Consider the following 13042-nt stretch of genomic DNA (forward strand, 5'->3'; position numbering starts at 1 on the left):
GGTTAAATATGCCTAGAAGGACATCTTGGCCAAAGTTTTTGTCAATGGACTTGGGTCCTGATTACAAGTCTTGGGAGGGCAGACCACCAAACCTACCACCGTCCCTGCCAGGATCCTAGATCCTGACAGGCTGACGGTGATGCTGGTTGTAATCAGTCAGGGCAGCGATTAACTTAGCACCGCCATGCTGATTACACCCTTGTACTCTGCCAGCCTTTTCATGGCGGATTCACTGCCATGGAAATGCCTGCAGAGAACAAGTGCAGGGGGTCACAGGGAGGCCCCTGCATTGCCCATTGGGCAGTGCAAGCATCCTCCCCTCCCCCCCCCGGGCCAGCACCCTTGAAATGCACACTGCAAGGTCCAAGACAATAGCTGTTAAGAGATCCTTCCTACTGAAACTGACTCCAAAATTACCAAGTAGCTTAAATCTGGATTTTGTAGCCACAGAGGTCAGTTAGTGGGTCAGATACATTTACCTTCTAGTCCAACTTTTTAACTTTAAAATTAGGGCCTGATTTAGATTTTAATGGTGTTACCGCCAAGCTGTGTCAGACCTGAAAAGACCATCAAGTTGATGTGTTTCATCTGCCCTATTTAGCTGTATTGCGGCTGAGCCGAAGACCTCCACAATGGAATGTACTCCTTCATGCAAGCTGCATTCCGCAGCCGACACGGGAGACTCCATTGTTTTCCATTAGAACTCTATAACAGTCTTGACATCGGGATCCTGCAGAGCATATTTAGTTCACACAGTCGTGCTGGCGGTGTATCAGTGGTGGGCCCATGATAGCAGGAGTCCGTCATGGGACCCATTCAGTGTACTACTAAGGCTGTGGCTATTGGTTGGCTGCTAGTAACCCACACCTGTTGTACACTGGACAATTGTGAACACCTGAAAAACACACTAAAAAGCACACTCCATTTCAGATCATGATCCTTTGCCATCACACTGCAGAAGACTAGTCAGCCAGAAGATTTTCAACACAGGAGACAGTTTTTTTTCTGTGTTCCTCCCCTCTGTGTTCTTTTGCTAATTTTGCTTTCTCACATTATCCTTGATTTTATTTGGCACTATAGTTTTTTTGCAGACATTCTCAATGTCCGGGAGGAGAAATCCCCATGTCACAGAGGGATAGTTGTCTGTCATGGTGGATGAAATCATTAGAGTAGAGCCATAATTGTTTGGAGCACAAGTACAAAATACTGCCATATCGCAGAAGAGGCAAATGTGGTCCACAATTTTCAGCAGAGTGAATGGTGCGGCAAGCAACCTGCACACACAGGCAGATATGAGAAAGAGGTGTAATGATCTGCAGGGGACAGTGAGTTTCCTGGCCTCCAAGCGTCACCTGGAGACCCAGAGGACGGATGGGGTTCTCCCAGCCCCCATTACAACTCTTTTCCTGGGAGGAGAAGATCTAGCCCCTAAATTAGACGTTGAGAATGGTTCAACGATCTTAGCAAAACAGATATATCTAAACTTCATTAATCAAAGTATCTTGTGTCATACCAATTACTAACATTATGGTTGAAAACGGCAGTTGTCGTGTACCACATGCCTTCTCATATCTACAAAAAAATTGTGGTCAATGCTTACATATTTCATAGTCTGTTGAATCCCAGATTTCCTTTCATGTGATTTGACATGCTGAATAGAATTTGTATCCACACACAATTTACTTACCACTTGCCATATGATGACCAAAGCCCGTTGTAATATTAAGTTAAACCCCAGGTTGTCTAATGTTTTTTAGCCTGCTAGGCCTTGGAATGGTTGAGTACTCTAATATACTCACCAATGTGTTGGTTTGAATGTCTGGTACATGTAACGTACACTTCAGAAATCACATTTTTGATTCCAGGATATCTCTACAACATCATAACTGAAATTAGCATCTGTGTAAATCAGCCTGAATGTGTAAAGATTTTTGTAAATGCTTACATATTTTATAGTCTGTTGAATCCCAGATTTACTATCACGTGATGTGACATGCTGAATAGAAGTTGTATTCACACACAATTTACTTACCACAGTCCATATGAAGACCAAAGCCAGTTGTGATATTAAGTTAAACCCCAGTTTGTCTAATGTTTTTTAGCCTGCTAAGCCTTGGAATGGTTGAGTACTCTAATATACTCACCAATGTGTTGGTTTGAATGTCTGGTACATGTAACATACACTTCAGAAGTCACATTTTTGATTCCGGGATATCTCTACAACATCATCACTGAAATTAGCATTTGTGTAAATCAGCCTGAATGTGTACAAATTGTTGTAAATGCTTACATATTTAATAGTCTGTTGAATCCCAGATTTACTATCATGTGATATGCTGAATAGAAGTTGTATCCACACACAATTTACTTACCACTGTCCATATGAAGCCCAAAGTCAGTTGTGATATTAAGGTAAATCCCAGTTTGTCTAATGTTTTTTAGGCTGATAGCCCTTGCAATGGTTGAGTACTCTAATATACTCACCAATGTGTTGGCTTGAACGTCTGGTACATGTAACGCACACTTTAGAAATCACTTTTTTTATTCCAGGATAGCTCTACAACATCATCACTGAAATTAGCATCTGTGTAAATTATCCTGAATGTGTAAAAATTGTTGTAAATGCTTACATATTTCATTGTCTGTTGAATCCCAGATTTACTATCATGTGATGTGACATGCTGAATAGAAGTTGTATCCACACACAATTTACTTACCACTGTCCATATGAAGACCAAAGCCAGTTGTGATATTAAGTTAAACCCCAGTTTGTCTAATGTATTTTAGCCTGCTAGGCCTTGGAATGGTTGAGTACTCTAATATACTCACCAATGTGTTGGTTTAAATCTCTGGTACATGTAACGTACACTTCAGAAATCACATTTTTGATTCCAGGATATCTCTACAACATCATCACTGAAATTAGCATCTGTGTAAGTCAGCCTAAATGTGTAAAACAAAGAATATCACACAAAGGCCTAATCATTCTATCAGTCCGATGTTATTTTTTTAGGTTGCCCCATTTGTAACCAAAGACACATATGATGCACAAACTAGATATTAATTACATATTCTCTGCATTCCTCTCAGGGCCAACCCACCCCCCTGACCAGTGGACCACCATCTACCAACCAACACACCTCCACTCCAGACCAGAAGCAAGCCTTCAGTGAGGGTGCCATTCCTGCAAGTCCAGATGATCGGGAGCCGGCTGGTCAATCTTGTCTGTCTGGCCAGACAGCTCCAGTGAGTCGCACTCTGCCACACCTACACCTCTTGCCTCAACTGAAACACCATCACTGCATTAGGACATCTCCACTTCCTGTGTACAGAGGAGCTATACACCAATCCTGTGCCCCAGAGCTGCCTGATGTAGAGTCAACACCAATACCATATTCAGTTATGTCAGGGCCTAGATAGATGGGGCACACTGCTTCGAGGGTACAGGTTAGTGTGAATGGGGGTCATGGGAGGGGGTCTGTGTGCCAGCCACGTGATGCCACCGCGGTTTTTGTCAGCAAGTCCCTCTTTGACCGAATCTTGGACGCAGTAAAACAGTCCTAAGACGTGATGGGCCAGGCTGTAACTGAGCCCTGCGAGTTCAAGGAGGTGCAGAGGGCGCTCAAGTTGGAAATATGCAAACACAACGAAAACATGAGCAGGGCTTTTCCCATTCATCTGCCCCTACCTGTGATCCATTTACATCTGCCCCAAGTACACCACTGTCAGCCACAGACAGGGAGGCCCTGCCCTATGAGGACCTGCTCCTCCCACTCCAGTCCCTGCACATGTGCCCCCGCTTTCCCACTCGGACCGGCAACGACCTCCACCACCACCTTCAAGAGTCACAGATCCTAATTTCTTCCAGTGTCTACCATAAACTCCGTAGACTATTTCAGGGACACATTTACCTTTTCTGAGGACAGTTGTATTTTGTACATTGGACTCCAAATTCTTTTTGGCTCTACTATTATACTTTCACCTACAATGATAGACTAATTGTGTTCATTTTCTCATTTTTTTATTCACCTTTCTGTTTTTTGTGTCATGCAAATAAATGATATGAACACAAACTACAGGACTCTTGTTGAATGCATTGTGGTATTTCATTTTGCATGCCTGCCTTCCACCATCATGTTGATCAATCTTTTCAACATTTATTCCCAAGGGAAAATTAGAAATGACAGAGAGGTAGTGTGTTACCTATTTCATTCAAGCAAATCAAAACAAATGTATAATGTAACAGCAACATATATACCCAGGTAACAAGTCCTTGATGAAATCAGAACTGAATTTCACAAACCATGCATAACCCAAATAGCCTGTGGTATTTAGAGGTGAACACACCACAACCTTGACACCATGGAAGAAAGGGAATATTGCATGGGATCAACTTAAATAGGCTAACCATCATTGGTGCATGGCCTCAGCTGGAGTCATACGTTCTACCCTCACAATAGGAAGCCTACACCAATAGTCTACATCATGGCATTATAACAATTTGAGGCCACATGACCATTAGACAGCACTGTGGCAGTATCTAGTGCAATGCCACAACCACTATTCAGTGGTCTTCAAAAAGTTCTATCAACTATGACGTGACACATCAACAGCTCCCTCCACTGAAAACAACGTGAAGATTTAACCAATGTGAAGGAAGAACAGTATGCTATGGCTTGACATACATAAGTGATTTTAGCAAGTTAAGTGACACAAACTGTGTGATGTTTCCTTGATGGCAAAAAGAACAAGTGATGGACGGAACGCTGAACAATGTCAAACATTCACCCCCAGTACAGAGATCTGGGCCTAAATCCACAGTTGTTTTGCCGCCCATGCCATTCCAGTTTAGACACAGCCATATGCAAATCAGTCTTGACCCTGTTCCCCATGGGAATAATCCAGCCCGAACTGCCAGGCCAGGTCTTCCCTGGACTGGAAACAAGCATCCTGGGACCGGTTTCGGGGTTTCATCCCTCATCAGCCAGGCTAGCTTGAATCCAGTGGCATGGGAAGCACCATTTCCTTGATGGCAACATCACACAGAAGAGAGATCTGATCCAATATCGTCAACTTCTATTGAATTACAGTTCAGGTTGTCTCTATACAGGATCTGTCTATCCCAAGTGGGTGTCTGTCCTAGGATAAATCCATGTTCACTTTGTACTCACAAACGGGAAAATATCACTGCAAATATCACAACTGTGGAATGTCCAAATAGAGATGACATGGTGAGTGACTCATAAACAGAATAACAAGGGTTGATTAATGATTCCACATATACTTAGCACAAGCAAAGTTAAGTTGTGTCAATGATCACAGTAGTCAATGTAGGAAAACTCTGATTCACTAACATCGTTGCCTTGGACTTTCCTGAACTGACAATTCCTACCAAATTACCATTGCAGACTGATATGTTCCTATGTCACAAATTGTCTTGACATTAGAGATTACAATATGTAACGTTACACTCAGGTGAAGAAGTGGTCAAAGACATCTTGACGTAGGTCAGTTCCATTTTCTATACCACTGTAATCTTCACTGGAAATTTCAACATCCTCACTCGGAGGCTTTCAATGGTCTCCTTCCTCTACGATGATTGGGATGTTTTTCTGCAGGGCAATGTTGTGGAGATTGAAGCAGGCAACCGTGATTTGACACACCTTTTCAGGTGAGTAGGGGAAGGCTCCACCGGTCTTGTCCAGGCACCTAAATTTGGCTTTGAGGATCTCAAAAGCCTGCTCCACTGGCCTCTGTGTTCTTCCATGGGCCTCATTGAGGAAGACTTCCTCTGGAGTTGTTGGATTCCTCAGCGGTGCCAAGAACAATGGTCAGTTAGTATACTCTGAGGGGCATATTTATACATTTGCGCAGAATTTGTATCATTTATTTGAAATACTGACTCAATGAGATGCAAGGTAGGCGTTCCCATTTAAAAAATGGTGCTAACCCCATAGCCCCATATTTATCCCCATGCTAAAATGATGCACGGGTGGGCCTAAATAATGGTGAAAAGCTTGCTTTGCACCATTATTTAACGCCTGGGAGAGACCAGGCATAAGGGGACCTGTGGACCCATTTCCATGGTTAAACACCATGGAATGGGTCCACAGGTGCCCTCCTCAAGCCCCAGGAACACTCCTACCCACACCAGAGAGACACCGGAGGATGGAGGACCCTATGGCAGGTAAGTAGGGTAAGTATAGGTACTTTTTCTTTTTTATTAATGTGCCATCAGGGGCCCAACTTAGTGCCCCCTGCATGGCACAGGGTGCAATGGCCATGCCCAGGGGACACTGGTCCCCTGTGCTTGCCACTGGAGTGGTGGGCATGACTCCTGTCTTTTCTAAGACCGGCGTCATGTCGTATGGATGGTTTTGTGTCAGAAAATGACACTAGGCTGGTTAGAGGCAATTTTTTTTCCTCTAACCAGCCTGATGTCATTTTTAGGTGCAAAACCCCCTTCTCCCATGCGGCCACCCCCACCCATCTAACATAATTTTTTTTACACTAGCCCACCCTTTGCACCGGCTTGCACTGTTCCATAAATATTGCACCCAGCTGGCGCTCAGGAATGGTGCAAGCCGGTGCTAAACTGTCTGAGTGCAGTTTTGCATCTGAGTCTCCTACATGGAAGCAGCATATAAATAGATTAATATCATATCAATCCATTGTACTCTCCTAAACTAGGATTCAAGCAAATTATCCTCAAGTCAATTGTATTTACCAACAAGCCAGGCATCTCAGGTCCAAGATGTGACATTTGGAGGGCTATGGTGCTGTTTCGATGTACAAATGAAGCATGTGTTGACCCAGGAAAGTGGGCAGACACACACAAGATGCAAAAATCTGCTAAGCAGACAACTTACAAATTGAAGAAATGAAGATCTTCAGATTGCGATAGAGCTGTTCCCTTGTGTGTGGTGCCACCAAAGCAATATGCTTGCCTTCAGTTGCTCGAACCACATGTGGTAGGCCACCAAATGAATAAAACTCTCCCATCACAGTGGCCAAATCATGTTGTTGTGGAAACTGAATGTAGCTGTTAATGTGTCTCAGCATTGAAGAAAGGACTTCTTGTAGCACACCACTGAATGTTGGTTGGGACATGCCCCCAAATATTGCCACAGTGTATTGAAAAGAGCCAATGGACACAAAGTACTGCCATGACTTTCACTATTGGTGTTTTTGCTATTGAATTCATACTGTGGGTCAAGAGATCAGGCTCCAGCTTGTCACACAAAACCAGGGTAGTTTGCCTACATATACAAAAATCTTTTATAACATCCCTTTCCTCCATGGTGGCAAGGTCTGGAAATGGGCTGAAGACCTGAGGCTGTTGTCTCCTACCCAAGCCTGCGTTCAAATATCTGCATGTATGGACAAGAAAATATCAGCTTAACTGGGCACACCATACATTGATAATCAACACACATCTGATATCTTGGTAACATTATGAATCTCATTGTGTCATATATGTACATACAATATATTCAAATGTAATTTTTGGCTTTAAAAATCAATTGTTTCCCCTATTTAGTTTTTTTTTAAATATTATGTGCAAATAATAAGTTTCAAATGTATTATTTGCACATCATTTTTTTTACAACTTTTTACAAAATACCATTGATGGAGGTATTACATCCCGCACTGCACTATCAATGTCAAATGCAGTCACTTTAAATGTGTCATATCTTACACTAACAAATTGTAAGTAAACAGCTTCACACCCTAAAATGACATATGCCTGACCTTGGCATCAGGAGATTGGCTAGCTGATGGGTGTCGATAGAAGTTGACCGATTAGTTTGTGTAACATTCCACGACTGACCCTGCCATAGGCTAACATGTGTGACAGCTACTCACAAAAGCCAATGGCTGTGTCCGTCTCTGTCATGGATGTAGAAGGCTGGCCTGGTTTGTAGTGGGTATCTAAGGTACTTACACCTTATACCAGGTCCAGTTATCCCTTATTAGTGACATGTAGGCTGTCTAGAGGTAGCTGTAGCAGAGCAGCTTAGGCTGAACTAGGAGACATGGAAAGCTCCTGTAATACCACTATAGATACACCGTACTTATACACAATAAAAGACAATACTCAATGTTACCAAAACTTTAGGTACTTTGGGCAAAGGTTTTTACCCATTCTGTGTCTATGAGAAAAAGTGTTCGTACATATGGCCCTTCATTTTAGTGACACAAGGCCAAAAATATCCTAGAGGCAATACTACTTCTGGAGGTAAGTATTATACACAATATATACAGTAGTAACCAAAATCAGGTAAGTAAACAGTCTTAGAATAGTGCAAACAGTAAAAAATACAACAGATTGCAATGAGCCTAAGGGCAACACAAACCATATACTAAATAGTGGAATGCGAATAACGAATGTCCCCCACCTAGGCAAGTGTAGTATGTAGAGGGGTGCTGGGAGTGTAGGAAAACACTAGAGGTAAGTAAAGTGCCCCACCCTAGAGCCCAGGAAAGCAGAAGCAAAGTACAACAAGTTTCCTCAGGACACACTACAAGTCACAATAAGAGATTTTTCAAGAACCAAGGAAGACTACAAGCAACAAACAATGGTATCCTGGACATAAAGACCTGTGGAGACTGGAGACCAAGTCCAGAAGTCGTAGAAGAGTTCAGGAAGGACAGGAGCCCCTGCCAACCTAGAAGAAAGTGCAAAAGTGGATTTTCCGGTCAGAAGAAAAGTACAGAAGAGCACCAAAGAAGATAGCTGCAGGTTCCTGCTTGGTGCAGGTGATGTCCCACGTCGAGTTGTTGGATGCAGGCTGTTTGCATTGCTGGATTCTGCCAACAAGCCTTGGTTCAAGCAAGTAAGCGGTTTGAGTAAAAAAGGAACTGTCGGGACCCAAAAGGGACCTGGGGGTCTCAACTCAGACTGAGGAGACTGAGGAGACTCTCAGCACTTCAGAGGCAGCACCCACAGGAGACCCAGAACACAGGGACAAAGCGGATGTAAAGTGCAGTTGTCGCAGCACTACACAGGAAGGTCCCACGCCACCAGAGAACAACTCAGGGAGCTATGCATCGCAAGATGGAGTGCTGGGGACCTGGGCTACGCTATGCATGAAGGATTCTTGGAAGAGGTGCACAGAAGCCCAAGGAGCTGTAGAAGACACAGTGCACAGGGGTACTGTGGCAGCACGGGGAGGCAAGCTCTTACCTCCATCAAATTTGGACAGTTGGACCTGTGTTCCAGGAAGCACACTCTTCGTCAGGAAAGGAGTCCCAGAGTACCGGTCGTCGTCGCAGAGGGGTGCCTGCGGAAGCAGAGAAGTGACTCCGTCACTCCACAGGAGATTCCTTCAGTTCTTCTGGTGCAGGGTGAAGACAGGAAGTCCTCAGAGCGTGCACACCATGGAAACTGTTGCAAAAGCTGTCTGGAGCTGAAGTTGCAGGTCACAGGAGTCGTCCTGGATACTTTGTTGCAGTTACAGCAGATCCTGGAGCAGTCTGCGGTTGATCTGACGGTCAGAAGCTGAAGCAGAGGATGCAGAGGAGTCCTGGAGGAATCTTGCAAACTGAATCGGAGGAAACACCCAGAGGAGAGACCCTAAATAGCCCTGAGAGGGGGATTGGCTACCTACCCAGGTGTGCACCTATCAGGCGGGGTCTCTGATGTCACCTGCTGGCACTGGCCACTCAGAGGTCTCCAGAGGGTCCCCACACCTTGGAATCCAAGATGGCTAATGTCAGGGACACTTTGGAGGAGCTCTGGGCACCACCCTTGGTTGGTGATATACAGGGGATTGGTCACTCCCCTTTCCTTTGTCAAGTTGCATGCCAGAGGAGGGACTGGGGGTTCCTGAATCGGTGCAGACTGGCTTATGCAAGGAGGGCACCATCTGTTCCCTTCAAAGCATTTCCAGAGGCCCTGGGAGGCTACCCCTCCCAAGCCTGTAACACCTATTTCCAAAGGGAGAGGGTGTAACACCCTCCTCCAAAAGGAAATGCATTGTTCTGCCATACTGGGATTGAGCTGCTCAGTCCCCCGGAGGGACGAAACCTGTCTGTGAGGTGGCAGCAGCTGGGGCTGCAGTGGAAACGTCAGAGAGCTGGTTTGGCGGTACTGGGGGTCCATGGTGGAGCCCTGTAGGAAGCTGGCCTGGCTTATAGTAGGTACCTGATGGTACTTACACCTTGTGCCAGGTCCAGTTATCCCTTTTTAGTAGATTAGTAGTGTTCTAGCAGCTTAGGCTCATAGAGATAGCTATAGCAGAGCAGCTTAGGCTGAACTAGGAGACATGCAAAGCTCCTACTATACCACTTATATCATATAGCACTATATCATAAGAATCACAATACTCAGTGTTACTAAAAATAAAGGTACTTTATTTTAGTGACAATGTATCAGAAATATCTCACAGAATATACTCCCTTAGGGGGTAAGTAAGATACACAAAATATACACACAAACCAAAATCAGGTAAGTAAACAGTTAGAAAAGTAGTACAAACACTGTAGAATACAATAGGATGCAATAGGCGTATGGGCAACACAAACCATATACTCTAAAAGTAGAATGAGAACCACAAATGGTCCCCAGGCCTAGTGTAGTGTGTAGAGGGTCGCTGGGAGTGTAAGAAAACAATAAGGGTGTCCAAGATACCCCACCCCAAGACCCTGTAAAGTAGGAGTAAAGTTACCCTACTTCCCCAGAAACACTCTAAAGTTGTGATAGGCAATTCTTCAAAGACAACAACTGACTGCAAAGCACTGAAGACAGATTCCTGGACCTGAGGACATGTAAAGGAAGAGGACCAAGTCCAGAGTCACAAAAGTGACCGGGGGGCAGGAGCCCACTAAACCACGGATGAAGGTACAATAGGGCTGCCTACAGGTGGAAGAAGCTGAAGATTCTGCAACAACAGAAGATGCCAGGAACCTCTCCTTTGCGCAGAAGATGTCCCCGGCGTGCTGGAGGATGCAGAGTTCTTTCCATGTAGAAAGACCACAAACAAACCTTGCTAGCTGCAATGGTCGTGGTTGAAGAAAATGGGTGCTGCCTGGGCACAGGAAGGACCAGGAGGTCGCCCCTTTGAGGAGGAGACAGAGGGGCGCACAGCAGCACAGAGAGCCCACGTAGAAGCAGGCAGCACCCGCAGAAGCACTTGAACAGTTGTGTAAGAAATCTGAGAATGGCGGTCATCTCAACACTACAAAGGAGGGTCCCACGAAGCCGGTGGTCAACTAAGCGACTTGAGCAATGCAGGACGGAGTGCTGGGGACCTGGGCTTTGCTGTGCACAAAGGATTCCTTGCAAAAGTGCACAGAAGCCCTAGCAGCTGCAGATCACACAGTACACAGGATTACTGTCTGGCGTGGGGAGGCAAGGACTTACCTCCACCAAATTTGGACAGAAGGACCACTGGACTATTGGGGTCACTTGAATCCAGCTCCTGTGTTCCAGGGAGCACGCTCTTCAAGATGAGACGGGACCCAGAGGACTGGTGATGCAGAAATTTGGTGCCTGCATTAGCAGGGGGAAGATTCCGTCGACCCACGGGAGATTTCTTCTTGGCATCCAGTGCAGGGTGAAGGCAGACAGCCCTCAGTGCCTGCACCACCAGGAAACAGTCGAGAAAGCTGGCAGGATTAGGCGCTACAATGTTGCTGGTAGTCTTCTTGCTACTTTGTTGCAGTTATGCAGGCGTCCCGGAGCAGTCAGCGGTCAATCCTTGGCAGAAATCGAGGAGGGAAGTGCAGAGGAACTCTGGTGAGCTCTTGCATTCGTTATCTGGTGAGACACCCACAAGAGAGACCCTCAATAGCCCTCAGAAGAGGATTGGCTACAGAGAAAGGTAAGCACCTAACAGGAGGGGTCTCTGATGTCACCTTCTGGCACTGGCCACTCAGAGCTGTCCATTGTGCCCTCACACCTCTGTATCCAAGATGACAGAGGTCTGGGACATACTGGAGGAGCTCTGGGCACCTCCCCTGGGAGGTGCTGGTCAGGGGAGTGGTCACTCCCCTTTCCTTTGTCCAGTTTCGTGCCAGAGCAGGGCTGGGGGGATCCCTGAACCGGTGTAGACTGGCTTATGCAAGGAGGGCACCATCTGTGCCCTTCAAAGCATTTCCAGATGCCAGGAGAGGCTTCTCCTCCCAGGCCCTTCACACCTATTTCCAAAGGGAGAGGGTGTAACACCCTCTCTCAGAGGAAATCCTTTGTTCTGCCTTCTTGGAACCAGGCCCCAGGGGGGCAGAAACCTGTCTGAGGGGTTGGCAGCAGTGGTAGCTGCAGAGGAGACTCCGGAAAGCTAGTTTGGCAGTACCCGGGATCTATGCTGGAGACCCGGGGATGCATGGAATTGTCCCCCCAATACCAGAATGGTATTGGGGGGACAATTCCATGATCCTAGACACGTTACATGGCCATGTTCGAAGTTACCATTGTGACGCTACATATAGGTATTGACCTATATGTAGTGCACACGTGTAATGGTGTCCCCGCACTCACAAAGTCCAGGGAATTTGCCCTGATCAATGTGGGGGCACCTTGGCTAGTGCCAGGGTGCCCACACATTGAGTAACTTTGCACCTAACCTTCACTAAGTTAGGATTAGACATATAGGTGACTTATAAATTACTTAAGTGCAGTGTAAAATGGCTGTGAAGTAACGTGGACGTTATTTCACTCAGGCTGCAGTGGCAGTCCTGTGTAAGATTTGTCTGAGCTCCCTATGGGTGGCAAAAGAAATGGTGCAGCCCATAGGGATCTCCTGGAACCCCAATACCCTGGGTACCTAGGTACCATATACTAGGGAATTATAAGGGTGTTCCAGTGTGCCAATCAGATTTGGTAAAATTAGTCACTAGCCTGCAGTGACAATTTTAAAAGCAGAGAGAACATAAACACTGAGGTTCTGGTTAGCAGAGCCTCAGTGATACAGTTAGGCACCACACAGGGAACACATACAGGGCATACTTTATGAGCACTGGGGTCCTGGCTAGCAGGATCCCAGTGACACATAGGCAAAAACAAACATACATACAGTAAAAATGGGGGTAACATGCCAGG

At 45.6% G+C, this 13042-nt stretch overlaps 1 protein-coding gene across 2 annotated transcripts in view; it reads right to left on the bottom strand.

Moving 5' to 3' along the window:
• The window catches only part of LOC138259667 (cytochrome P450 2A13-like), a 918770-nt gene that overhangs the window by 171973 nt on the left and 733755 nt on the right, over window positions 1-13042 (bottom strand). The gene's annotated exons all lie outside the window — the stretch shown is intronic.

This window comes from Pleurodeles waltl, chromosome 9, assembly GCF_031143425.1.
Source record: "Pleurodeles waltl isolate 20211129_DDA chromosome 9, aPleWal1.hap1.20221129, whole genome shotgun sequence".
Lineage (NCBI taxonomy): Eukaryota > Metazoa > Chordata > Amphibia > Caudata > Salamandridae > Pleurodeles > Pleurodeles waltl.